General features: G+C 44.6%; 4 non-coding genes across 4 annotated transcripts; 2 read left to right on the forward strand and 2 right to left on the reverse strand.

The window, feature by feature from the left end:
• Nucleotides 1-5,913: 5,913 nt before the first annotated feature.
• On the reverse strand, nt 5,914-5,987 carry TRNAT-AGU (transfer RNA threonine (anticodon AGU)). The gene has a single exon. It is a non-coding gene; the product is annotated as a tRNA-Thr (tRNA).
• A 5,644-nt stretch (nt 5,988-11,631) lies between these two features.
• On the reverse strand, nt 11,632-11,705 carry TRNAT-AGU (transfer RNA threonine (anticodon AGU)). The gene has a single exon. It is a non-coding gene; the product is annotated as a tRNA-Thr (tRNA).
• A 6,701-nt stretch (nt 11,706-18,406) lies between these two features.
• TRNAT-AGU (transfer RNA threonine (anticodon AGU)) lies at nt 18,407-18,480 on the forward strand. The gene has a single exon. It is a non-coding gene; the product is annotated as a tRNA-Thr (tRNA).
• A 4,551-nt stretch (nt 18,481-23,031) lies between these two features.
• Nucleotides 23,032-23,105, forward strand: TRNAT-AGU (transfer RNA threonine (anticodon AGU)). The gene has a single exon. It is a non-coding gene; the product is annotated as a tRNA-Thr (tRNA).
• Nucleotides 23,106-25,975: the final 2,870 nt, after the last annotated feature.

The raw sequence follows: 25,975 nt of genomic DNA on the forward strand, positions 1-25,975 counted from the left end.
CTGTTTTATATGACGTCATTCCTTGTGCTTTATCGCAGGCATTGTTATTACCTTGCTCCTTCTTTTTTGCGGCTTTTCTAAACACACATTTGTTTACGCCACTTCTGGCTTGATCTCCTTCATGAGCCCCAGTGGCAAAGACACAAATAATGAGGTCGGAAAGTGTCAGGGTCGCTTCCGTCATTCTACTTCCGGCCACCGAGCGTGACGGACGGCCAATCATGAGCTCCAGTGGAGCGGCGATTGCGGCCTTCGGTAGCCGCGGAAACAGGCCTGAACAAGTTCGAGATAGCGAGTATCAGATTATTTTGCCAACTCTGCCCACCGGTCGTGTTGTTTTGAACAGTTTTTTTTTTGCACGGAGACCCACGACTGCGACCGTTTAGAGTCGAAGATTTCCGAGACGCGCTGACCAAGACCGGTACGCTCCCTGACGTGGTGGCTTTGGGGGCGTACCAAATCAACCACGTCTGGGCGGTGACTTTAGGCAGCGCGGAAGCAACGAAGCGGCTTCTCGCCTTCAAGGAGCTGAACGTCAAGGGGCGCCGGTGCCTTGTCCTGTACCCAGAGGACCAACAGGTGAAGCTTCGTCTCCACTGGATGCGTCATGGCGTGGCCGACGACGACATTCGGACGGCGCTTGCGGCGTTTGGGAAGGTCACTTAAGTGACCCGTGAGCGCTGGCGTGTTCAAGGCGTCCACAAAACGGGTTCAACCACCAGAACCGTGCTCCTAAAGATGAAGCCTGGTTTGAAGATCGAGGACCTGCCGCATCAGATCACAGTTGCAGGAGAGCTGGCCCTCGTGGTCGTGCCTGGACGGCCGATGCAGTGCTTGAGCTGTCGCGGTACGGGCCACGTACGACGAGAATGCAAGATACCAAGGTGTTCGAAATGTAGACGTTTCGGCCACGGTGAGGAGGATTGCGTACGGACGTACGCAGTTGCTACAGGAACTGCGTCGGCGGTAGATTCGGCCGACCACATCATGGACGTTGACGAAGCCGAAGCAGCTGCAAAAGGAGCCGGGGAAAGCGAGAAGCCTGCCGTGACTGCAAAGTCTTTGGTGACTGAGGGAGAAGGAAAAGAAACGATAACCAAAGAAAGCAAAGAAGCGGCAACGATACACTGCGATGGAAAAGAAGACGGGGGAGCACCAGAGCCGGACGTGTCTGAACCAGGGAGCAGCCAGGAGCCCCACGACAAGAGCGGCGGCCGAGCGTTGAGTGTCACCGGCACAGCGAAACACACGCACACCGAACGCGGCAACGAAAAGGACCAGGCGGCGGCCGCTAGCAGCGAGGAGCCACCGACGAAAACGACACGAGGGAGGCGACCACTCTTCAAAACAAAGCCAAATGTAAGGTCGGAAACGAGAGTCGCCGAAAAGCAGGCCTTGCAGCTAGGCCTACCTGGCCAAACAAGTGACCCCGGCACCAACAAAAGCGTCTAGCGACGTGAAAGGTAACCACCATGCTCTCGGCCTCTTATCACCGCAGCAAAATGGCTTCCGTACTCACGCTTAAAGTTGCCAGTCTAAATGTGCGAGGCTTAGCCACAAAGAAAAAGCAGAGTCATGAGCTGCGCCGTCTAACTGACCAAGATATCGATATGCTTGGTCTACAAGAAACAAAGGTCGAAGGGGAAGAAGAGACTGAGAGCATGGTGCAGCGTTTCACATCTAGATTTTACGCCGTTGTCAGTCACGCAGTTGGTACTTCTGCCGGGTGTGTCATGTTTGCCAAAAAACTGCCTGGTCTAGTTATTCAGTCGCATGTTTCACTTCCTTCAGGACAAGGAGTAGTTGTGTGATTTCGTTTTTTTGTGCTACTGAATGGCGCGCTGTCTGTATATATGCACCCAGCGCAGTTGACGAGAGTGTCTTTTTTGAATTTATTAAGCAACACCTGAACACCGAAAGGCAGCTCATTCTGTTGGGTGACTTCAATTGTGTTCTGAGCACCGATGACAAAACTAGTGCGCGTACTTTCAGGAATAGTAGTACTGCTGTTCTTATTCAATTAGTTGATGAATTTGCTTTAGAGGACGTGGGAGAATGCCTGGTGAGCAGGTGTCCAGTTAAGCACACTCATTTCCAAGGTACCAGCCACGCCGGACTCGACAGGATTTACGTGTCTGCATGTTTGGTCCCAAAGTGTCATGGCTATGACGTAGTGCCCGCGCCCTTCTCGGATCACTGCATGGTTCAATGTTTCATAGGTGCAAAAAAGCGAAGCAGCTCTTTTCAGGGGGATCTTTGGAAGTTAAACAACAAACTGCTCAATGATCAAGAATTCGCTAAGGGAGCGGAGGAAGAAATTAGTAAAGTCACTGGAGGGGGAATACATGAATTGGGCCAGGAATGGGAACTGTGCAAGCAACAGATCAAAATAAAAGGAATTGAAAGGGCGAGCTGCATATGGTACCAAGAAAAACTAAATGAAACGCAGTTACAGTCTATACTAGAAAAATTATTAGCTCTGGAGTGCAAGGCGCCGGGATTGTACATGGACGACGTTAAAAAAATAAAACAAAAACTAGAAATTAATGAAGAAGAACGCTATCGTGGAGCGCTTGTGCGCGCGAGAGCTGAACATCTTGCCGTGGCGGAGACGCCCACAAAACGGGCGCTAGGGATGGAAAAAGCGCACGCAAGAAGGAACCATGTCACTGAGGTACAATGGGCGGGTCGCACCGCAACAGATAATAGAGAAATTGGGCAAGCTTTCTTTGAGTATTACCAGGCATTGTTTGATTTGCTTTATGTCGAACTAGCCCGGCCTAAATAATCGTATCTGCGGGCTATGCCACGACTAGACGAGGAACAAAAAGCAAGACTCGACACGGCCATTAGCGAGCAGGAAGTAGAGCGTGCGATAGATAACTTAAACCCTGGTAAATCGCCTGGGCCTGATGGCTTGAGTGCAGCGTTCTACAAAACTTTCAAGCAACAACTAGCTCCATTGCTGAATGCGGTATTCAATGAGGAATATGAAATAAATGCTTTACCTGTGTCGTTTGGAACGTCACATACTATACTTATTCCGAAAACCGACAAAGTAGATAAACTTAAGCAGGTAACGTCATACAGACCTATCGCTCTGACAAACGTAGACTACAAAATCTACATGAAGGTCCTTGCCAGCAGATTACAGAGTGTTATAGGCGATATAGTTGGCCCTCATCAAACGTGTGGGATCAAAGGCCGTTCCATCGTTTACAACATTCACAAGGCGAGGTGTGTACTTGAATGCTGGGACGCCACATGTGCACGTGTCGCACTACTACAGTTAGATTTGGAAAAGGCATTTGATTGTGTGCCACATTGTATTTTGTTTTGCATCCTGGACTATATCAATATAGGTTCGGTCATCCGGGAGGAAGTGAGCTTGGCGTACCGTAACTGCACTAAGAGACTACTTGTTAATAAGTTGCTGGGGGCCCCCATAAACGTACGACGTTCGGTGCGCCAAGGTTGCCCCCTCAGCCCTCTGTTGTTCGATATATATATTGAGGCACTGTGTCTGAACATAATGCAAAGCGATGAAATTCATGGATTTAGACTACAAGCAACCGAAGTGAAATTGCTTGCGTATGCAGACGATGTTGCAGTTCTTTGCAGGGACAAGGAAAGTGTTAGTAAAACAGTTGAAAGGGTGCAGTGCTTCAGTGCGCTAACCGGAAGTCAGGTGAATTGGGATAAGTGCCTGGGATTTTGGCACGGAGAATGGCCTTCAACCCCAGAAACTTTTGCCAACGTGGCTTGGGTGTCAACGCCTCCGAAGTCCTTGGGGGTGCCGCTACAATATTATAGAGTCACTGATCCGTACTGGCGAGCGCAGCTGCAAGAGACGCGAGAAAAAGCGGACAAATGGACAAGCGCTCATCTACCAGTGTTCGCAAGAGCTACGGTGTGCAATATTCTTTTACTAGTAAGTTGTGGTATGCAATGCAAGTGCTACATTGTTCCCGAGTAAACGTGCAGAAGCTGCACCGTGTATTTGCTGTCTTTGTTTGGTCGTCCACATGGGAGAGGTGCAGCCGCACGAACTTGTTTCGGCAGGTGGAGGCTGGTGGTTTAAGACTGGGTCATTTGTTTGTGCGGCAGATTGTAAACAGATTTTTATTTTTCCGTGATGTTAGAGACCCATTCCTGCGCACCGTGTGTCAACAACGACTCCGGGAAGTTTTGCCTGAGTATGTTGTTACAACGCAATGTATTTCAAGAAGTGTTTGTGGTTTCTTTAGAGAAATTGTTCAAAGTGTTATATTTCTAAGTGTACGTTTTTCGAGGCAGTATTTGAGTAGCGTTAAAAGGAAAGCATTGTATAGGGATGTTTGTGACGCGCTGTTTCCAGTGCCTTTGTACAGGATCATACACTCTGGAGGCCCAGGTTGCGATGTTCGAAAGAGTTAAGAAAATGCAGGTGTCGCCGGGAGCCTAATCTTTCTTTTTCAAGTTACACACTGGAACTTTAACTGTTAAGTCCTTTCTAGACGAAAGTGGTTTATTTCTACCGTGGGGTTCCCACTCCCTTATGTGCAAGCAGCTTGAGACAATAGACCACGTTTTTCTAACCCGTCGTGGTTGCTCAGTGGCTATGGCGTTGGGCTGCTGAGCCCGAGGCCGCGGGATCGAATCCCGGCCACGGTGGCCGCATTTCGATGGCGGCGAAATGCGAAAACACCCGTGTGCTTTTAGATTTAGGTGCACGTTAATGAACCCCAGGTGGTCGAAATTTCCGGAGTCCTCCACTACGGCGTGCCTCATAATCAGAAAGTGGTTTTGGCACGTAAAACCCCTGAATTTATTTAAGACCACGTTTTTCTTCAATTCTGGCAAGGGGTATTATTCTGGGACGTGCTCCAAAGAACCATTAAAAAAGAATTACCGCTAGACTCTCACGGGATCCGGTACCTGCCAACCGATAATGAGATAATGAGGTACGCGACTGAGCGCGCTGCGGGCCGCTCCCACGTTGGGACAGTCACGCCATGCCCGACCGCCGCATCGTGGGAGCTCTGGACAGCCCTTAGTGGCGCCCCGGCATCGGGGCTCTTGATAGCGGAGAGCCACTGGTCCTCGTTGATTTGTTCCATGCCTGGCACCAAGCGGAAACGCCAGAGCATATCTAGCGAAGTTGTTGTCTCCAATAAATAATTAAATAGATGTGTCATTATCACTGAACAAATACAAATGTGCGCCTAGAACGCTTCCTGGAAACAACCTTATGAAGAGTGAACGTTTAATATATAGACAAATTGTGTCACAGGCATGTGGTAATAGCGATGCTGCTGCCTCTACTTTCTTGTTAAAACTTAAATTATGTGGTTTTACGTGCCAAAACCACTTTCTGATTATGAGGCACGCCGTAGAGGAGGACTCCGGATATTTCGGCCACCTGGTGTTCTTTAATGTGCACCTATATCTAAATACACGGGTGTTTTCGCATTTCGCGCCATCGAAATGCGGTCGCCATGGCTGGGATTCGATCCCGCGACCTTGTGCTCAGGAGCCTAACACCATAGCCATACTTTCTTGGTATATGTCTCATTGTCTTTCCCTTCTTAAAACCTAGTGATTTCCTATAGTCTGCAAACGTTAAAGTAGCCTTCTATGGGAGAGAACATGGCAGTGCTTCATCAGGCGCGGAAATCAAACTGATATATTTAAAACGCCAGACACACTATGCCTTCGGGGAGCGGGGCTCTAGGAAGCTGCAACTTTCTTTTTTCCTTTCTTCAAAACAGTGGTTTTTATTACAGTCTAAAAAACGCCATTGATAATCCCGGTGACACTCCCATTGTAAAAAGTAAGGCGAGTTTACCTGGTGGCCTATAGGACTGCATGTGCAAGTAGAATGTTGTGGAGAAAGTAAATGCGCAAGATGAAAAACAAAAGGTACGCACAGCAAGGCACCGGTGAGATTCAAACTCACGATCTCCTGTTTACTAGACAGGCGCTTTAACCAACTAAGCCACGGCGCCGACGATTCGCTACGATGCCCCTGTTTCGGTGAGTGGCATAATTGAGTAAGTGCCAATTGGCGTAATCCTCCAACTAGCCTAGTATGAGCCTCACGTAGCAATGTGGAGCGCTCATAAAACCCGTTTGGTGCATACCTATTGTCATGCAATGCCGAGCATCATAGGGACACCTTTTCTTCAAAGCAGGAGGCATCGATACCTACCGGGAAGCCAGATAATTTTTTTTAATCCGACAGCCGTTAAATGCTCCAAATTCGATTTACTTTGTATCGTCCATCTTTCTGTCCATCGGTCTCTACATGTCATTCCGCTGACAAATGTAGACTACTACTGAACGGTTTCGCCAATGTCAGGCCACGTCACCATGTTTGTGTGCTCACGCCCGTGCGGGTGTGCGTGCTCGTGTTTGGTCGTTTGTCTTTGCGTGTGAACCTTTTACTCTTCATTTTGTTTAAACCACGCGGCTCCCACAGTTTTCTTTGATCTAGAACAGGCGTATGACACTACATGGCGCTTCGGCATTTTAAGGGTCTTAGCGGATTTAGTGATCCGCGGCAGAATGCTTATTGTCTAGCGAATTTCATGTCCGATCGAACCTTCCAAGTGCATTTAGGAACGGTGCGGTCCCGCGTATTTATTCAAAAAACGGTGTGCCTCAGGGATGCGTATTAAGCACAACGTTGTGTGCGGTGAGAACGAACTCGGTCAATAATGTAAGTCCATCCTCCGTAATGCACTCATTATATGTGGATGACCTACAAATAGCCTGTCGTGCATCGAACCTAGCAACTTGCGAAGGGCAAATTGAAGTTACGCTAAATAAACTAACCTATTGGGCATCTGAAAACGGCTATCGCTACTCAAGTGAAAAAAAAACTATTAGTGTTCTCTTTAAGCGAAAAAGATGTATACAACCACATCCAATCCTTAGGCTACAGGAAACCAAACTACCGGGAAAACAAGAACAGAAGTTTATTGGTGTTCTGATTGATAAAATTGAGCTTTCTTGCTCACATGAATAGTATTAAAATGAAAGCGAACAATGCACGTAACATCCTCAAATCCCTCTCCGGGAAACGCTGGGGCTCTGATCGCATTCCTGCTACACATCTAACGCACTTTAGTATGTAGTTTATTAGGCTATGCTGCTATCATAAATGGTTCCACAAAATAGTCTTAAGTCAGGCGATTTGATTCAGTTCATAACCTCGGCCTACGACTTGCAAGTGGCGCTTAGAGAACATCACCTGTCCAGAGTTTATACGTCGACTGTAATGAGCCTCCTTTACAGCAGCGCAGAGTGCTACTAACTTTTTCCTACATACTCACAATCCGGTCCTTCATCGCAACACATATGCTACAACATCGTCACACAGTGCAGCTCACGCTTACATTATACAAATAAATCAAACGTTATTAGGCCGCTTATCCTTCGATACGAGGAATATTGTCGGGAGTATAACATTCCTGGAGAAGTCCTCCAGGTTACCAGAGAAACCAGAAGGCTTGCCCCGATGGTGTCATTTCACACCGTCATGTGACTGGACACTAACACATTTAAAGACAAGAGACACAGCACGAGAACACATTATACAAGAAATCCGCGCTTTTCATGACAAGTGTAAATATTACATGAAATTTTATACCAATGGCTATAAAACGAAAAAAAAAACGTGGGTGTGGGGACTGTGACAGAAAATTGGGAAACAAGTATTCGACTGCCTCAGCATGCCTGTGTCTACGCAGCCGAAGAATATGCCATATGGACGGTAGTTCGAAATATTATCGCTGACAAACTTGAAAACAATGTCATATACACAGATTAATTAAGCGTACTCAAGGCTCTAAACATGAAATCCCAATGTGAACCACTGTTAGGGCGTATTTTAAACGCATTATCGTCAAACAAATACGGCAGATCAATTAGGTTTTTTTGGGGACCAAGCCATGTTGGGATACTGGATAACGAAGTAACGGATATAGGCGCATTAACGGCACGACACAAAAACATTAAAAATACAGCATTTCCATACAAAGACAGTATCAATGCGTTTTGAAAGGCCTTGAGGTAAAATGGCAACACGATTGGGACCATTGTTTAAGCAACAAGGTACATCTTAATAAACGTTTCATTGGAGACTGCAAATCATGCAGTCACCAGCAACGGTTCAACGAGGTGACCTTGTGTCGACTTCGAATTGGCAACACACAGCTGACGCGCAATTTCCTCCTTCGAAAAGAAAACCCGCGAACTTGCGAAAATTGCCGCGAACCTCCTACAGTCATACACATCCTAACAACACGTCCACACAAGGACACACAGAGACGGAGGTTTTTACACAATTTGTATAATTTGCATTATTATAACATAATGTATATTATATATAATATAATGTATAATAACCATTACACCCTGCGTTATTACTGGCAGATCACCACCTAGTGCCACTTGCTAACCTAATCGACTTTTTAGAAAAGACGGGTCATTTACACCAACTATAATGTATTGCAGGTTTACCTGCTCCAACGTTGCGTTTCATTTTGTCTTGTGGCTGGCGCAGCATGGCCTTAGTTGCATTTGTGCCATGAAACAAAAACCAACTTTTCGTCTTGTGTGAACCACCATGCTTCCTCAAACAGAACACTTTACCCAGCTGTCAAAGCGCAGACAAGTTTCTGTTGTAATCGCTTATCTGACTACGTTTTCAGATTGTCACCAATCATACGCACATGTCCTGCAACTGTAATGCTTTAGTGGTTGTCTGAAGCAGCCTACGGGAAACGCTTCGAGGAGCGTAATCTTTTAAATCTGGCTAAACATTTCCCAAGTCCTAAAATAAAGAACTATTTGTAGACAGATCTTTTAACTGAAACAACCTGCAACTTTTCGTTTGCTTAGTATGCGATCCAATAATACGTAAGCAAAGAGTAATCTTCATCATCAGGGGATTATTGCCGAATCAAAGTGTTGCTGTGTCACCAGATATATTATTTATAATGTATTATTCGTGCCTTAAGGTAGTTGTATAAAAGTCTATACCAGTATGTATATGAAAAGCCTACCAAAGGCAACATTTGTTCCGTTTTGTTTCCCGCAACGAACATGAAGTACATCTTTGGTATATACCAGTGCCGTTTGGTTAGTCCATCTTGTATACTCCTTCAGGTAGCAGGTATTTACATAACGCACAACATACAGTCAACACAGACGGTTCCAGTTCGCATGACCCACCGCCGTAAACAGCGCTGGAAGAACAGTTGAACCGCTATCTAAAAAACAAAAATTCACGGTTTCGCCCAAAACGCGAAGCATCTACTGCGACAGCGTATTAGTAGACATCATAGGAAGTAAGAATAATACTATTATCGGCAAAATAAAGATGGAAACATTCGCATACTAACGGAATTAACAAGCATGGTGTAACCGCACTCAAGCATACAGGAACTCAACACAGTTCATGAGTGCGAACACTCACCGTGAAAACGCTGGTGTGAGAAAGCGCGGCAGCAGCAGCGAGCTTGCATCCAATTTACCGTCTCTGTTTCTCTCATTTATTCTGATGTTTCCCTGTCGCCTATGCACACTTTCAATTGCCCTCTGCACGGTTGTTAACTTTCTTGACATCTTCTATTCTCTGTTCACGCTTTTGAGGTGGAGATACTTTCGCACTTCATCCAGCCATTTCGTTTCATCCGTGTTCATTATACATTCTTCGAAACTACTCTGGCATTGCGCTTCTCTGACTTCAAAAAAGAAATAAAAGAAACGCAGCCCAAGTCACCTCGTAATACCTCATTTACGGTTTTATCATCGACACCTTATGGCCATTCTCCTGTCCGGGTCAAAATTCTGATTTCCACCACACAATTTCAGTTCCGAAAGTTTGCTATTGCACCATGACATTTTTCAAAATACAGTTTTTTGTACGCATTTGTACTCGGTAACCTCTGTTAAGAAGTTTTAAGGAAAGGCTCTGAGGAAAACTGAAATGGTTCTCTTTCTAGTTACTTTCAGAAAAGCTTTTTGGCTTTAGCTTCTATGTCTAAACATGGCAGCATATGTATGCTGAGAACATATATGATGACATATGTATATGTCGGCGTTTCTATGCCTTCGCCTTAGTGCAAGTATGTTTGTGTAAGATGTACAAGTACGTGCCCTATCGTACTTCCCTCGGATATTAGATTTCATTGAAAATCTAGTTTTTGGATTACCTCGGAGAGGTGTTCGGTGTGATTACACTGGGTAAATAATGATATTGCTTGTTCAATCCTTTTTCATGTGTTTTTGAATAACACTTCTTTTCGGTTTAAGTAATTCTAGTTCTCCCATACCTAAGGCATTCCTAAATGCGTGTAAGGCATTATTGAAAACCAAAATAAATTTAAACCGAAAAAAAATCTAAGTCAACAGTGGGTGAAATTGATGAGAGGCAAGATCTTCTTGGACGCATTAGTGCACCATGTGGTCTTGTTGTTTACACTGTTCCACCATCAGGATCTAACCCCATTTTTACGCTTTTGGAGCTCCGAGGTCACCAAATTTATGTTTTGAAAATCCAAATTTCCGACACTGGTTTTGTTCACGCGCTGTTAGAACAAACGCATATAAGTATAGTTTGAGCCTTTTTGCGCAATTTATGCGGGAAAATATACTACTGCTTAGTCCGTAGCTTTACAAAAATAGGTCCATATTTTTGCTCCCAACATGATTTTGACGCCGTTCTGCCTTACTTGCATTAGTAGTCATCAAATTGCGGTATTTTGACGAACATGATCAAAAACTGGCAGCCAGATATCCAGAATCCATACACCGCAAGTTGATCTGAAATTTTAAGACCAGTCGTTGTCTCCAATGGATAGATGGATGCAAAACGTTAATGAAAGTCCTGAGGTGCGCGACGGAACGCGCTGCGGGCCGCTCCCACGTTGAGACAGTCACGCCATGCCCGACCGCAGCATCGTGGGAGCTCTGGACAGCCCTTAGTGGCGCCCCGGCATCGGGGCTCTTGATACCGGAGAGCCACTTTTCCTCATTGATTTGTTCCGTACCTCGCATCGCGGTGCAACGGCAGAGTATATGGTCTAGGCTAGCGAAGTTGTTTTCTGCAATAAATAATTATATAGATCTGTCATTATCGCTGATCAAATAGAAATATGCACCTAGAACACTTCCTCACCTAATCGAAACAATCTGATGAAGTGTGGACGTCTAAAATGCAGCCAAATTGTGGTACAGGCATGAAGTGGTAGCGGTGCGTTTGCTCTAATTTCTTGTGTATCTGTCTCATTGGCTTTCCCTTCATAAAACGCAGTGCTTTCCAATTGTCTGTAAAAGCTAAGGTATGGGAGACAACATGAGAGTGCACTTCATTCGGAGTGGAAATCAAACTTATATATTTACAACGCCAGACAGACCATGCCTTCGGGGAGCGGGGCTCTAGGAAGCTGCAGCTTCCTTTTTTCTTTCTTTCAAAACAGTGGTTTTCTTTTGAGTGTCAAAAACGCCATTGATAATCCCGGTGACACTCACATTGTAAAAAGTAAGGCGAGCTTACCTGGTGGCCTATAGGATTGCATGTGCAAGTAGAATGTTGTGCAGAAAGTAAATGCGCAAGATGAAAAACAAAAGGTACGCAGAGCAAGGCACCGGTGAGATTTGAGCTCACGATCTCCTGTTTACTAGACAGGCGCTTTAACCAACTAAGCCACGGCGGCGACTTTTTTTTCTTTATTGCCTGTTTTCTTTTACAGGTGGTGGAAACAGAGAAACATGAATGATAAAAGGAAAAACTTGGATCAAGTCTTGATTCGGTGTGCTCACATTAAAATTTCTTCAAGTTACACAATTCGTCCAAGAGAGGTAGCCAGTCAGGAGGCTCTGGTTGCGCTTTATACAGTGCGCGTATATAATCCACGTTTACAATGAAATTTTCCCTGACAGGACGTGCGTGAATGTCGGCATTGCGAACCGTCATTCTAGTCTGCCAGATGCGGTGAAGTGCTATCAGCATGAACATGTAGTACGGGACGCCGTCTTCATTGTCCACACTCAGAAAACGAATTCCATAACTCGGGATGGGTAGGTCCTTTTTCAATGTGCGCTGCAGAATGTCCCAATGGAAAACGGCGTCCCAGCAGTAAAGAAATACCTGCTCTACCGTTACGGGCGTCTTACAAAGTAGACATTTTGTCGTCCATGGAACGTAGAGTCCCTTATCAGCTAACCACTGCTTTACTGGGAGCGTCCCAGAATGAAGGTTAAAGAAGAAAGTTTTTGTTCCCGGTTTTACGTTCATCTTTCTAACCTTTCTTAGCACGTCCTGTCCGGGTCCGACATTGAATAAGGTTTAGTACCGCGGTGTTGGCAACAAACAGTCGACAAGGTCTTTGTAAAGTGTTTTCCGTTTTACAGAGGACAAATACTCTAGTGAAAAGCGCACTTTCAGAAATTGAAAAGAATGCACTACTTCACGCAAGAATCTAGTCTCATAATGGTACATATTGTTATTCGATGACACAACAAATTCTGGAACGTGTGAACACAGCCTTAATTTTATTACAGTTTACAAAAAGTCATTTCTTTGGTCGCGGAGAAAAATAAAACGAGACATAACTTGCCTAATAAATAAATGACACAAACCCAATCCACCGTTTCGGACCGGTAAGAATAAATTTGAGCGACTTGTTCGTTCCCAGGTTGATCTCCACACAAACACGGCGAAAATCCTGTGAAATTTCTGCACATTCACCCGCGACATACAAAGGACTTGGAACACATACTATATTTTGGCTATTAAAAACAGGTTGCATACATTCGCCCGTGCAAAAATAGAGAGCTCCCGCCCACCCCAGGCGTTTGTTTTTTGCCTGATTGTTTCCGCTTCGTCCATCCAGTACTCGTTGTTGTCACGATAAACCTCGAGTGGCACCCCTAGGTACTTCAGTGGGTGGGTTTCCCATCTTACATTTACGTATACATCAGGCTTCATATCCCAATTGCCATACCAAAACGCAGTTGTTTTATCCCAGTTAATCATGCTACCTGTCATGGAACAAAATTGTTTGGCTGTATGAACAACTTCATGTATGCTATGCCTATCTTGACAGAGTACGGCCACATCGTCGGCATATGCAAGAATCTTTAATTCAGTACTCTGTAATCTAAATTCGTGCACGTTTGAATTTTGAATAATTGATAAGCAAAAGTGTTCTAGGTATATGGCAAAAAGTAAGGCTGAGGCCGGGCATCCTTGTCTGATAGAACTGAGTATGCCAATTTTTTCACTCAGCGTCCTATTGACTACCAGGCGTGTTACACACTGCGAGTACTCCATCTTTAATCCACCAAGAAACACAGTTCCAACTTGCACATATTCTAACACGTTGAACAACACTTCATGGGAGACACGGTCAAAAGCTTTTTGTAAGTCTAATTGCATCATTGCTATTCGGTCTCCAAAGTCATCGCAGATCTCTAAGACACTTCTTACTGCATGTTTATTTGTCGTAATGCTACGACCTTTTATGCCACATGTCTGGTGCGGTCCTACAATGTTTTGAACGACATTCGGCATTCTTTTGGCCAACACCTTCATGAAAATTTTGTAATCCGTATTTAAGAGGCTAATGGGGCGATATGACGTCACAGAGTGAAGTTTGGTGTGATCGTCCGATTTGGGGATTAAAACAGTGTGCGCTTCAGTGAAAGACCGTGGTAGCTTCTTCTTTTTATACCCCTCTTCGATAACTTGGAACAGCGCACTGGCAATCTCTTCTTTAAACGTTTTATAGAAATCTGCTCCGATTCCATCTGGGCCAGGTGTCTCTCCGATGCGCCAGTTTCAGTGACTGGCAGAATTGAGTAAGTGCCCATTGGCGTAATCCCACAACTAGCCTAGTACAAGGCTCACGTAGCAATGCGAAGCGCTCATAAAACGCGTTTGGTGCATACATATTGTCAAGCAATGCCGAGCATCACACGGACACCTTTTCTTCAAGGAAGGAGGCATCGATCCCTACCTGGAACCCAGATAATATATTTATTCCGACAGCCGTTAAATACTTCAAAGCTCTGTTTCCCATGTATCTTGCTTCTTTCTGTCCGTCCGTCCATAAATGACTTTCCGCTGACAAATGTAGCCGTTATCGACGACCCCTTTAGACGGGTTTCGCCAGTGGCAGGAGAACACGCCAGGTTTGTGTGCGCGCGCAGGTGCTGGTGAGGGTGTGCGTGTGATTCCCCATATATATATATATATATATATATATATATATATATATATATATATATATATCCGGTCGTGCGTGAGTGTGTGTTGTGTGTGTGTGTTTTCCCCTTAGTCTTGTTTGAACCGCCATGCTGCCTAAATCCGCACACTTTACCCAACTCTCAAGGCGCAGACAAGATTCTGTTGTATTCACTTACCTGACTAAGTTTTCAGGTTTTCACCAATCATACGCGGGAATATCTAAATAGTAGGGCGCGAATATCAGGACAGAAGCAGAAAACAAACGACGGCGATCATGTTGACGCTCAAAATGGCAGGATCCGTGCGAAAGCTTCGTTGAAACACGGGCCTCGATATTGTGCGTCAACTTAATCGCCGTCTCAGCTTGCCAGTCTCAAGTGGTACAGGTCCTGTCGTTTGTGTTCTTCTTCTGTCCTGATCTTTGCGCGCTGCTCTTTACACATTCAAGCATGAACCAACTAGCCCAAGGAAGAATTTCACTCAATCAGGCGCACAAAGCCTGCCACTGTAATGCTTTAGTGGTTCTCTGAAGCAGCCTGCGTAAAACGCTTCGCGGAGCGCAATTTATATCTGGCTAACCATTACGCAAGTCCTAAAACCATGAACTGTTTGTAGACAGGTGCTTTAACTGAAAAAATCCGCAAGTTTTTGTTTGCTTAGTATGCGATTGAATAACACGTAAGCAAAAATTCATCTTCATCATCAGGCGATTATTGCCGAATCAAAGTGTTGCTGTGTTACCAGATATATTATTTATAATGTATTATTCGTGCCTTAAGGTAGTGGTATAAAACTCTATACCAGTATGTATATGAAAAGCCTACCAAATGCAACATTTGTTCCGCTTTGTTTCCCGCAACGAACATGAAGTACATTTTTGGTATATACCAGTGCCGTTTGGTTAGTCCATCTTGTATACTCCTTCAGGTAGCAGGTATTTACATAACGCACAACACACAGTCAACACAGACGGTTCCAGTCCGCATGACCCACCGCCGTAAACAGCGCTGGAAGAACAGTTGAACCGCTATCTAAAAAACAAATATTCGCGGTTTCACCCAAAACGCGAAGCATCTACTGCGATAGCGTATTAGTAGACACCTATAGGAAGTAAGAATATAACAATTATCGGCAAAATAAAGATGGAAACATTCGCATCCTAACGGCATTAACAAGCATGGTGTAACCGCACTCAAGCATACAGGAACTCAAGACACTTCATGAGTCAGGACACTCACCATAAAACGCTGGTGTGAGAAAGCGCGGCAGCAGCAGCGAGCTTGCATCCAATTTACCGTCTCTGTTTCTCTCACTTCTTCTGATGTTTCCCTGTCGCCTATGCACACTTTCAATTGCCCTCTGCACGGTTGTTAACTTTCTTGACATCTTCCATTCTCTGTTCACGCTTTTGAGGTGGAGATACTTTCGCACTTCATCCGGCCATTTCGTTTCATCCGTGTTCATTATTCATTCTTCGAAACTACTCCGACATTGCGCTGCTCTGACTTCAAAAAAGAAAGAAAAGAAACGCAACCCAAGTCACCGCAAAGGGTGGCTATTTGCTAAAGCGGGAAGAATTTCTGAGGGCTCTGTGGGTAGTTTATCAATCGATGATTCCCCAAACTTATCCCAATGCGTGACTGTTACTCGTAGTCGAATTTTCTTTATGCACGTTCTGTGCAAACCAATCATTATTGACATATGATCACTGCCCCATGTATCTGGTTCCACCCGCCACTACGGCATTCCAGGACCCAACCACCACGTAAGGTCTGGAGCGTTTGTTCTAGATACTGCGGGTACAGCACAGGTAGCCACAGCGTGATGGTTCAGCAGTGTAAAAGTGGCATCGCTCATGATGTTTTTAACTTGGTATGCTCTTCGGGAGTTGTACTTGTACCTCCATTCTGTATGTGGGGCATTGAAGCCTCCACCCACGAGAATAGGAATTCCCGGGTACGTAGCCCGGAGATGGGCTATCCACCCCAAGTTCAAACGTGTGCGCTGCTGTCTGGCGTAGAATGACACTAGAATGACAGCAGTCTTCACTGGTCGTGTCAGGACCCCGACAGCTTCTTGATTACCATTACACCATGGCTCCAGATCAATCACTGTGTGAGCAATATGCGATGATATATAAACTGCAGCTTTTCCCGGAGCTGAAGCCATTGTAGTTGCACGTCTATCTCTAATAGATGGGTTATGATACCCGTTAAAATTGGACAGGGAGCATAGCTTATTAGGCTCTTGAATAAGCAGTGCCCATAAATGTAGCTTATTGTATTGAAGCTTGGTTTTAATTTCTCCTAACTTCGAGTTTAGGCCCCGACAATTCCACTGTAGAATTCCATCCTGTGACAGCTGCTCCAGAGGATTAGCCATGATGCAGGCAATTCTGAATGAGCAACGTTAGTTGTGCAAGTTGATCTAAAACTGCTGTCCAAACAGCTTGGCTGACCTGTGTTACCGGACGGGATCTAGGCGTAACGGTGGCATTCGCAGAGGTTGATGCGTCACGTGTTGGTCCTATTTTCTGACGACGCAGAATTACCAATTCTTTATGTTTGCGTAGTCGCTCAATCTCTCTGGCCAGTGCGTCTATCCGAGCGTCAGTGTCATCATGGTAATCATCCGACTGATGCAGGGGTTCCGGTAATTTGTTTCTTTGTCTGCGACTGCTTGTCACGTTTAAGAACAAAAGAATACAGTTGTGTTTCTGGGGCTTTTTCTTCTTCTACCAAGAGCATCTCTGGCTCTTCTGCAAGAACCTCATAACGATTGTGTGTTGTTACTATAGTCGTTTTTGGTATAGCCTTTCGTATCCGTATTGTGGCCTTCTGTTTAGTCAGACAATTTGTGCTTGTCATATCGTGCTCATCAGATCTACATAAGCCACATCGATATCGTGGTTGGCCTTCTGGTGTGAGCTTTTCTGGATCAATAGTACGCTGTGGGCAAAATGCCTGCATGTGTCCACGTTGAAAGCAGCGGTAGCAGAATATTGCTCGAGGGAGGTAGGGTTTAGGTCGCAATATGCAACCATAGTAATAAAACCGTTCTGGGATACATTGAGGGCCTTGTACCGTCACTAAGCAAGTACGGCTTTTGCCCATGAATCTAGCTGCGAGCACCCTGTGTGTCGTGGAGGTCAATTCACGACATATTATCTCAGGGGTGTCTTCAGGGTCAATGCCATAGACAACACACCTCTGTATATTAGGGCCCGATGCGAAGTAGCACTGCACAGGTAGGTGTTGATCTTCTGACAGCGGGATAGATGTTAAAGTGCACATTTCCTGCACATCACTGAGAGATGCAAAGTGCAGAGTGATCAGGTTGGTAGATTTATATGCTGCGAACCCTTTGTATCCAGTGGTTTCAAGAGATTGGTCGATGACCCTTTGGACATATGTTGTCGCTACTGAAGTTATGTAAGTAATTGATGAGCAGTTTCAGATTATACCTATCGCAGATGATTGCTTGTTCTTCATTTAACTTACACGTCTGGTTGATCAAGTCTTGCTGAATGCTAAAGTTCTCAGCACACGTATGCTCCCATGTTTGGAAATTGGAGGTAAAGCCAAAACGTTTTTTTATTAAAGTAACTAGAAAGAGATCCATTTAAGTTTTCCCCAGAGCCTTTCCTTAAAACTATTTAACAGAGGTTGCCCAGTACAAATACCTATAAAAATGGAATTTTGAAAAATGTGATGGTGCAATAGCAAAGTTTCGGAACTGAAATTAGGTGCTGGAAATCAGAATTTTGACCCGGACTGGAGAATGGGCATAAGGTGTCCACGATAAAACTATAAATGAGGTATTACAAGGTGACTTGGGTGCCGTTTCTTTTCTTTTTTTTGTTGAAGCCAGAGAAGCGCAATGTCACAGCAGCTTCGAAGAATGACTAATGAACACGGATGAAAAGAAATGGCTGGATTAAGTGCGAAAGTATCTCCACCTCAAAAGCGTGGACAGAGAATGGAAGATGTCAATAAAGGTGTCCGTGTGATGCTCGGCATTGCACGACAATATGCATCCACCAAACGGATTTTATGAGCGCTCCGCATTGCTACGTGAGGCTCATACTAGGCTACTTGGGGGATTACGCCAATGGGCACTTACTCAATTCTGCCAGTGACTGAAACTGGGGCATCGTAGCCAATCGTCGGCGCCGTGGCTTAGTTGGTTAAAGCGCCTGTCTAGTAAACAGGAGATCGTGAGTTCGAATCTCACCGGTGTATTGCTCTGCGTGCCTTTCGTTTTTCATCTTGCGCATTTACTTTCTGCACAACATTCTACTTGCACATGCAGTCCTATAGGCCACCAGGTAAACTCGCTTTACTTGTTACAATGTGAGTGTCACCGGGATTATCAATGGCGTTTTTGACACTCAAAAGAAAACCACTGTTTTGAAAGAAAGAAAAAAGGAAGCTGCAGCTTCCTAGAGCCCCGCTCCCCGAAGGCATGGTCTGTCTGGCGTTGTAAATATATAAGTTTGATTTCCACTCCGAATGAAGTGCACTCTCATGTTGTCTCCCATACCTTAGCTTTTACAGACAATTGGAAAGCACTGCGTTTTATGAAGGGAAGGACAATGAGACAGATACACAAGAAATTAGAGCAAACGCACCGCTACCACTTCATGCCTGTACCACAATTTGGCTGCATTTTAGACGTCCACACTTCATCAGATTGTTTCGATTAGGTGAGGAAGTGTTCTAGGCGCATATTTCTATTTGATCTGCGATAATGACAGATCTATATAATTATTTATTGCAGAAAACAACTTCGCTAGCCTAGACCATATGCTCTGCCGTTGCCCCATGATGCGAGGTACGGAACAAATCAATGAGGAAAAGTGGCTCTCCGCTATCAAGAGCCCCGATGCCGGGGCGCCACTAAGGGCTGTCCAGAGCTCCCACGATGCTGCGGTCGGGCATGGCGTGACTGTCTCAACGTGGGAGCGGCCCGCAGCGCGTTCCGTCGCGCACCTCAGGACTTTCATTAACGTTTTGCATCCATCTATCCATTGGAGACAACGACTGGTCTTAAAATTTCAGATCAACTTGCGGTGTATGGATTCTGGATATCTGGCTGCCAGTTTTTGATCATGTTCGTCAAAATACCGCAATTTGATGACTACTAATGCAAGTAAGGCAGAACGGCGTCAAAATCATGCTCGGGGCAAAAATATGGACTAGTTTCTGTAAAGCTATGGACTAAGCAGTAGTATATTTTTGCGCATAGATTGCACAAAAGGGCCCAAACTATACTCTATATACGTTTGATAAAAGAGTGCGTGAATAAAACCAGTGTCGGAAATTTGGATTTTCAAAACATATATATTTGGGGACCTCGGAGCTAGAAAAGCGTAAAAATGGGGGTAGTTCGTGATGGTGGCTCAGTGTAAACAACAAGACTACATGGTGCGCTAATGCGTCCAAGAAAACCTTGCCTTTCATCAATTTCACCCACTGTTGACTGAGATTTTTTTCCGCTCTAATCTATTAAGGTTTTTAATAATACCTTACATGCATTTAGGAAGGCATTAGGTAAGAGGGAACTACAATTACTTAACCCGAAAAGAAGTGTTATTCAAAAACTTATCAAAAAGGACCGAACAAGCAATATCATTGTTCACCTAATATAATTACACCGAACACCTCTCCAAGGTAATAAATAAACAACTAGATTTACAATTAAATCTAATACCCGAGGGAAGTACGTGAGGGCACGAACTTGTTCATCTTACCCAAAGATACTTGCACTAAGGCGAAGGCATAGAAACGCGGACATATCTATATCCACTGAAGATTACTCCAATGGAAGAGCAAAAAAAGTAACAAAGAAAGATATAAAGAAAGCAAGACAAGTAACAGTTACCAGTCACTAGGTAATTTGACTGGCTAACTGTCTAGGCAATTGCTGAACAGATTCAGATCATACATTTCGCAGATGATTGCTTGCTCTTTAGCAAAATTACACGTCTGGTTAATCAAGTTTTGCTGAATACTAAAGTTCTCACCATACAGGTGGTAGTGTATGGTAGTGTATGGTGCTATATGGTATGGTGTATGGTACAAGTGGTAGTGGTGGTAGTCACGTGGAAGTGACTGTGAGGAAAGCAGCCAAACTGAGAAAGAGGAAACTAGAGTTTTGTTGGGCGAACTTGAGCCCTCAAAACCAGGCTACACTCAAAGAACGGCGACAGCGGTAAACACAGTCGGTGATCGTCGCAAATCTAATCAGCGAGTCGAGCGCGTCGGCTTTTTTAAAGCAGTCATCGAATGTTCCAGACTAATCGTTGGGACCCGTGGGCCTTCCACAAAGTTCTACACCATTCGCGCCACGCGATGAATTCAAATAACACAAGGTTCGGGGACAAAGACAGTGGATAGAAGCGTCGATAACTTTCCAGAAACTTGGGAAACATGCAGGCGCGTCCCGCGCTGTGCGATAACATTTGTTACGCGACGAAACGTGGTGGCTGGATAAATATAAGTACACGTGTCAATATGCTGCCGTGTTTGGACATAGGAGGAAAAGCCACAAAGTTTTTTCTGAAAGTAACTAGAAAGAGAACCATTTCAGTTTTCCCCTAGGCCTTTTCCATAAAACTACCTAACAGAGGTTACCGAGTACAAATACGTACAAAAATGGAATTTTTCAAAAAGGCAATGGTGCAATAGCAAATTTTCGGAACTAAAATCGTGTGCTGGAAATCAGAATTTTGACCCGAACTGGAGAATGAGCATAATGTGTTCACGATAAAACCATAAATGACGTATTATAAGGTGACTTGGGTTGGGTTACTTTTCTTTCTTTTTTGAAGTAAGAGAAGTACAATGTCAGAGTAGTTTCGAAGAATGACTAATGAATAGGGATGAGAACAAATGGCTATAGGAAGTTCGAAAGTATCTCGACCTCAAAAGCGTGAACAGAGAATGGAAGATGTCAAGAAAGTTAACAACCGTACAGAGGGCAATTGAAAGTGTGCATAGGCGACAGGGAAACATCAGGATAAGTGAGCGAAACAGAGACGGTAAATTGGACGCAAGCTCGCTGCTGCTGTCGCGCTTTCTCACACCAGCGTTTTCACAGCGATTGTCTGCGCTCATCAATTGTGTTGTCTTCCTGTGTGCTTGTGCGCGGTTACACCATGCTTGTTAACTCCGTTAGTATGCGAATGTTTTCATCTTTATTTGGCCGATGATAGTATTATTCTTACTTCCTATAGGTGTCTACTAATACGCTATCGCAGTAGATGCTTCGCGTTTTGGGCGAAACCGTGATTTTTTTTTTTAGATAGCGGTTCAATTGTTCTTCCAGCGCTGTTTACAGCGGTGGCTCATGCGGACTGGAATGTGTCTGTATTGACAGTGGGGTGTGCGTTATGTAAATACCTGCTACCCGAAGGAGTACACAAGATTGACTAAACAAACGGCACTGGTATATACCAAAGATGTACTTCTGCATCTAAGTTGCGGGAAACAAAACGGATCGAAGCATTGCCTTTGGTATGCTTTTAATATACATATTGGTAAACAGTCCTAGACGCCTTTGGTACGCTTTTAATATACATACTGGTAAACAGTGCTATACAATTACTTTAAAGCACGAATAATATATTAAAAATAATATATTTCGTAAAATAGCCACGCTTTGTTTGTGCAATAATCGCCTGATGATGAAGATGAATTTTTGCTTACGTGTTATTCAATCGCATACTAAGCAAACGAAAACTTGCGGTTTTTTTCAGTTAAAGCACCTGTCTACAAACAGTTGATGGTTTTAGGACTTGCGTAATGGTTAGCCAGATATAAATTGCGCTCCGCGAAGCGTTTTACGCCGGCTGCTTCAGAGAACCACTAAAGCATTACAGTTGCAGGCTTTGTGCGCCTGATTGAGTGAAACTCTTCCTTGGGCTAGTTGGTTCATGCTTGAATGTGTAAAGAGCAGGGTGCAAAGATCAGAACAGAAGAAGAACACAAACGACAGGACCGGCACCACTTGAGACTGGCAAGCAGAGACGGCGATTAAGTTGACGCACTATATCGAGGCCCGTGTTTCAACGAAGCTTTCGCACGGATCCTGCCATCTTGTGCGTCAACATGATCGCCGTCGTTTGTTTTCTGCTTCTGTCCTGATATTTGCGCCCTAGTATTTACACATTCACGCGTATGATAGTTGACAACCTGAAAACTTAGTCATGTAAGTGAATATAACAGAATCCTGTGTGCGCCTTGCGAGCCGGGTAAAGTGCTCGGATTTAGGCAGCATGGCGGTTCAAACAAGACTAAGAGGAAATCAGACACACACAACACACACTCACGCGCGACAGGATATATATATATATATATATATAGGGAATTACACCCACACCCTCACCCGCACATGCGCGCGCACACAAACCTGGGGAGTTGGCCTGACACTGGCGAAACCCGTCTAAAGGGGTCGTCGATAACGACTACATTTGTCAGCGGAAAGACATTTATGGACGGACGGACAGAAAGAAGCAAGATGCAAGGGGCAAATAGAGTTTTAAAGCATTTAACGGCTGTCGGATTAAATATATTATCGGAATTCCAGGTAGGGATCGATGCCTCCTTCCTTGAAGAAAAAGTGTCCGTGTGATGCTCGGCATTGCATGATAATATGTATGCACCAAACGGGTTTTATGAACGCTCCGCATTGCTACGTGAGGCTCATACTAGGCTAGCTGGAGGATTACGCCAATAGGCACTTACTCAATTATGCCACTCACCGAAACTGGGGCATCGTAGCGAATCGTCGGCGACGTGGCTTAGTTGGTTAAAGCGCCTGTCTAGTAAACAGGAGATCGTGAGTTCGAATCTCACCGGTGCCTTGCTGTGCGTACCATTTGTTTTCGATCTTGCGCATTTACTTTCTCCACAACGTTCTACTTGCGCATGCAGTCCTATAGGCCACCAGGTAAACTCGCCTTACTTTTTACAATGTGAGTGTCACCGGGATTATCAATGGCGTTTTTGAGACTGTAATAAAAACCACTGTTTTGAAAAAAAGAAAAAGAAAGTTGCAGCTTCGTAGAGCCCCGCTCCCCGAAGGCATGGTCTGTGTGGCGTTGTAAATATATCAATTTGATTTCCGCACCTAATGAAGTACTGCCATGTTGTCTCCCATAGAAGGCTACTTTAGCTTTTAGAGACTATTGGAAATCACTAGGTTTTATGAAGGCAAAGACAATGAGACAGTTACACAAGAAAGTATGGCTGTTGTGTTAGGCTGCTGAGCACAAGGTCTCGAGATCGAATCCCGGTCACGGGGGCCGCATTTAGATGGGGGCGAAATGCGAAAACACCCGTGTACTTAGATTTAGGTGCCCGTTAAAGAACCCCACGTGGCCGAAATATCCGGAGTCCACTACGGCATGCCTCATAATCAGAAAATGGGTTCGGCATGTAAAACCCCCCAATTTATTTTTAACAAGAAAGTAGAGGCAGGAGCACCTCTGTTACCACATGCCTGTGGCACAATTTGGCTATATATTAAACGGCTACTCTTCATAAGGTTGTTTCGATTAAGCCAGGAAGCGTTCTAGCCGCACATGTTCTATTTGATCTGCGATAACGACACATCTATTTCATTATTTATTTGAGACAACAACTTCGCTAGCCTAGACCATATGCTCTGACGTTTCCCCTTGGCGCGAGGCATGGAAAAAATCAATGAGGAAAAGGTGCTCTCCGCTATCAAGAGCCGCGATGCCGGGGCGCCACTAAGGGCTGTCCAGAGGTCCCACGATGCGGCGGTCGGGCATGGCCTGACTGTCCCAACGTGGGAGCGGCCCACAGCGCGCTCAGTCGCGTACCTCAGGGCTTTCATTAACGTTTTGTATCCATCCATGTATTGGAGACAACGACTGGTCTTAAAATTTCAGATCAACTTGGGGTCTATAGAATCTGCATATCTGGCTGCCACTTTCTGATCACGTTCTTCAAGATACCGCAATTTGATGCCTACTAGTGCAAGTAAGGCATAACGGCGTCAAAATCATGCTCGCAGCAAAAATATGGACTAGTTTCTGTAAAGCTATGGACTAAGCAGTAGTATATTTTTGCGCATAGATTGCACAAAAGGGCTCAAACTATACTCTATATACGTTTGATAAAAGAGTGCGTGAATAAAACCAGTGTCGGAAATTTGGATTTTCAAAAAATATATATTTGGGGACCTCGGAGCTAGAAAAGCGTAAAAATGGGGGTAGTTCGTGATGGTGGCTCAGTGTAAACAACAAGACCACATGGGGCACTAATGCGTCTAAGAAGACCTTGTCTTTCTCACCCACTGTAGACTTGGATTTATTTGTTACTTTTTAATTTATTTATATTTTTGATATTACCTTATGTGCATTTGGGAAGGCATCGGGTAACAGGGAACTACAATTATCTAAGCCTAAAGGAAGCGTTATTCAAAACATAGAAAAAGGATGGAACATGCAATATCATTATTCACCCAATGTAATCACACCGAACATCTCCATGTAGTCAATACAAAAAGTAGATATATAATTAAAACTAATATCGGAAGGAAGTACGTGAGGGCACGTACTTGTACATATTACACAAAGATACTTGTAGTAAGTCAAAGGCATAGAAACGTTAACATATATCTATACACTGAAGATTACTGCATTGGAAGGGGAAAAAAGTAAGAAAGAAAGATAGAAAGAAAGCAAGACAGGTAACAATTTCAGTCACTAGGTAGTTAACAATAGGTAACTAGTCTTGGTAATAGCTTCCTTGGTCTCCTGAGCTGTCAGCGACGATGTCGGCACCGCTACTACCCGAGCTGTTGGTCTTGGAACCGGCGATCGACTGTTCTGGCCTACACGACACGGACATGCGCAGAACCACCTTCTTCATTACTGATCACGAAAGGGCGTCATCATCAACAGCGCTATCCTACCACAGTATAAGAAGCGGACTTCGGCTACCTATCTTCAGTGGGCACGGGAGAGCGGCAGCGATGCAGTCGTCGCTCACGAATCCCCTTTTCTACTATGTGCAGCTTAGTAATAACTTAACGCTTTATTCCAAGCGTACGAGTAATGCCTGCCTGCTGCTTCTCCCGTGCCCAAGTGCTTTGTTCATAACAATATGCGAATGTGTACTTGTTACGAAACAACTGCTGGTCTGCGGTGACATTGAAATGAATCCCGGGCCTACCCATAGTGATTGCTAGCTGCCATTGCAGCACTCTCTGAAAAGGTTGACACAAGCCACAAGGAATTAATGGATGCCTTCCATGAACTGAAAGGTAGCCAAGAAGCGCTGGCACACAAAGTTTGCGACGTGACGAATGGGTTGACTGCTTTTGAGGCAATTGTTGAAAATATTGAATGCAATAGAACGGAAACTCAAATCTCGAGCATTGTATCAGAGGTAGCCCAGAGACAGAACGTTTTAATACAATCCCGTCTGGACGACTTCGAAGACCGTTCCAGACGTGACAACCTTTTGTTTTATGGCATCCCTGACAATTCAGCTGAAACATGGGCTTAGTCGGAAAGCACTGTGCGTGATTTGCTCTCAAGACAGCTTAACTTGCAATTATCCGATGGCGATATTTCTAGAGCACACAGACTAGGCAGGTTTAATGACAGCAAACCTCGCCCTATTATTGCCAAATTCTCTTCAGCGAAGCTCAAGGACACGATCTTCTCCCAAAGAGGTAAAATTAATATCTCCGGCATAA

This window comes from Dermacentor variabilis, chromosome 6 (assembly GCF_050947875.1).
Source record: "Dermacentor variabilis isolate Ectoservices chromosome 6, ASM5094787v1, whole genome shotgun sequence".
Taxonomy (NCBI): Eukaryota; Metazoa; Arthropoda; class Arachnida; order Ixodida; family Ixodidae; genus Dermacentor; species Dermacentor variabilis.